This window comes from Loa loa (assembly GCF_000183805.2).
Source record: "Loa loa unplaced genomic scaffold supercont3.418, whole genome shotgun sequence".
NCBI classification, from domain to species: domain Eukaryota; kingdom Metazoa; phylum Nematoda; class Chromadorea; order Rhabditida; family Onchocercidae; genus Loa; species Loa loa.
Window position 1 is genome coordinate 4,769 of NW_018108598.1, and position 3,336 is coordinate 8,104.

Consider the following 3,336-nt stretch of genomic DNA (forward strand, 5'->3'; position numbering starts at 1 on the left):
CAGTAACAACTATTATTCAGNGTAAAGCCAAAGAAGTAGTAAACGTTAAAAGATGATTTTTGACCTTTGGAATTTGTTGATCAAATATAATTGACAAAATCACAACATGAAAACATACTAAACTATTGTTAACTCATTGATTCCTCATTTCTTGTAACATTCACTTCCGCCTTATTATGACTTGAAAAATTTTGCCGTGTATGAACTATTTTTAGTTTTGCTTAATTTAATATATTAAACGTTGAAATCATTAAAGAAATGAGCAAAAAATTAAAAGCTAACAAAAATTGAAAATATAAGCAAAAAGAAACAACGAAGTCGAAATTAAAAACTGCTTTTTTTTCCACAATCAATACATATATTCATCAAATATCTAAAGAAATCTCAGGAAAAAATCCCAGAAAAAATAATACCAGGAAAAAATCGCATAGGAAATACTTTAAATTTATGTTGTGATATTAAGTAATGAGGAAATAAATGATTCTCTATTGATCAAAAGCAATTTGTATTCAAAGCAGTTATGAAATAAGAATTGAAAGGAACTAAGTTACCTTTAAAAATGGTTTACCACTAGCTGTCTTATATGTTATCCGTGGAGTAAAATTTATATCGCTAGGTTCGATATGTTGCATAGGTAGAACCATTGATAGTTGAGGAGATTCACTGTAAAATAAATTATTTTTCATTGAAAAGAAAATTAAATTAAAAAGGAATTTTCTTCTAAAATTAATAAAGTCCAATCATTGCACGTTTTCTTTTTGAATAGAAATATAAAATAATTTATGATAAAATAAATCAATGGTAGCTATCAAATGTTTGATTATATACAAATTACAAAATCAATTATTACAATTAAATGGTATTTAAATATGTTGATAATAAAAAGTGTGAGAAAATATGATACTATCGGATTATCAAAATTGAATTTATATTTAAATGAAATTTCGACAATATCTACCAGATGGGTTGATGAAATTTTGCAAGTAAAATTAATGCAATGAAGAGGATATAAGCTAACAATGAGAGGAATATCACGATAATATCTCAATATCTATCCGTGGTCACACAATAGGCTATGCTAATGGGCAGAGCCACACCATAGCTCCTCCTCTAACCTTACATATATACATATTATATACAATGTATTTTTTATATATATACAAAGTATATAATAATATATAAATAAAATATAATATATATATATATATATATATATATATATATGAAAAAAGTCTTGCAATTCTTATAGTCATTTATTACAATCGAGATTACAACATCCTCTTCGCCTATCTGTCACCATTGGATAACGAGCTACAGTACTCCTTCCTTCCGCTAAATAAATATCTTCTTTGCAGCATATACCCAGCTATCTCAATCATTACATAACCTATCAAAAAATCGACAATCAAACTATTATCAAACACAACGACGAGGAATTTTTTAGTTGATATCATATTATTTGCTTATTGTATAACTCATTTATTACTGCTTATCAGTTTATCGGATACTTTTGCTGTCGTTAACTGGTAATATTATGCAAGAGCAACGTTATATTTCGGATAAGCCTATATCGCTGATAAATGAATTCAACAAATTAGCTTTTCCGATAATCGGTAAATATTATGAAGAAAAAAAATGAATATTGATACATGAAATAAAAGTCATATTTCAATTCTATTGTAATATGCAGTTATTTATTTTAAGTATTATTATTGTTTTGGATAGGGGAAAACGCTAGCAAACATTTCGAAACAATTATAGAAAGGAATACTTGGTGTTAGGATTATGTCATCTTATCATGGATTTATACTGTCATTCCTCGGATGATTACAGTGTTATCATTTTGGGAGAGGAACGAAATCAACAAAAATATTTGACGAATTTTTAAATCTGAATTGCCTCTGGACATTCAAATGCGATAGCAATTTCAACAAATGCGTTGCTAACTAAAGCCCTCAGGCAATTTTATGACAAGTTTGTGATTGCGTGACTGAAATAATAAAGAATCGGTTAAGCAAATTTTAAAAAAGTGTATCATTCCAATTTAAAATTAGTAGCTTTCCAGAAAATTAGAACAGTCCAAGAGTTCAGCCAAAAAATTTAATTGGAGTTTAACAGCACAAACGACAGTTCAGTAGTTGACAATGATTTTTCAAGATTCAAGATTGTAAATGTTATCTGATCGATGCATTTATGTAAGCATTTCCGGGAGATTAAAATAGTATCATTTTAGGAAACAAAATCTGCAAAAAAAAAAATTGAATTTTTTGAAAATTTTGAAAATTAAGTTGACAATGGTGGAGCGGAAGGAAAAAAAAGTACAGGAAGAAAGTACAACAACGTAGTGAACATTCAGAGGACTGTTGTCATTCTAAATATTTCGTGTGTGTTTTTCATTTCCTCTCTAATATTGTATAAGCACAATGTTGTACAATATTGTATAAGACTATTAAAGTACTGTCGACGAAGTGTAGTAACAGCAACAAGAAGAATATATTGCAGGATCTTTCCTTGACAGATTTCGAAAAATTTCATTTTGAAATTTAAAAAAGAAAAGTGCAGGAATAAACCAAATAAATTCTTATATAATAATAATTTTTGTAACGAAGTAATTTTGAAATTCTCCATTTAAAAAACGTAAAGGTGATAATTTCCTGAAAAGGTGATAATTAAAAGGTGATAATTTTATTTTGCAATTATAAATTAAAGCTATGAAATAGCTAACATTTGAATAAATAATCTGAAATATCGAATAGCTTCAACATTATAATTGGAATAATATAATGCATTACTTTTAAGTGGATATGCTATGGTTACTGAAAAAACACTTATATAATTTGAAGAGAGAGAAAATGAAATGTGTTTGGGGAATTGTATTTAGATTTTATTTGCACTTCAATTGGTTTTAAAAAAGTTTTTGAAAAAGAAAAAATTGAAATTAAGGCATTTTTTTTACAATTATAGCATAACAATAAATAGGTATATTCACTGAATAGTTGTTGATTATCTAACGATTGGTATTTTATACGGATAATCGTTAATACCAAAGTATTGTTTGATTAGTTAATGATAAGTATTTTGTATGAATAACTACTGATAATTTTGTTTGGGTAAATACCAATGATTTTATTTGATTAGCTAATGATGAGTAATGCTCAGGTAGATAACGACAGAAATTATTTGACTAGTTATTGATTGAATAAATATTGGTAGATACTACTAATTGACCATAAATTGTCAGTTATAATAAGAGTTCAAACTAAACAACGATGGAATGCTTAGTCTTAGTTTAAAAAAGATATCAAAAAAGTTATTAAGACGAGAGGCATATTATGT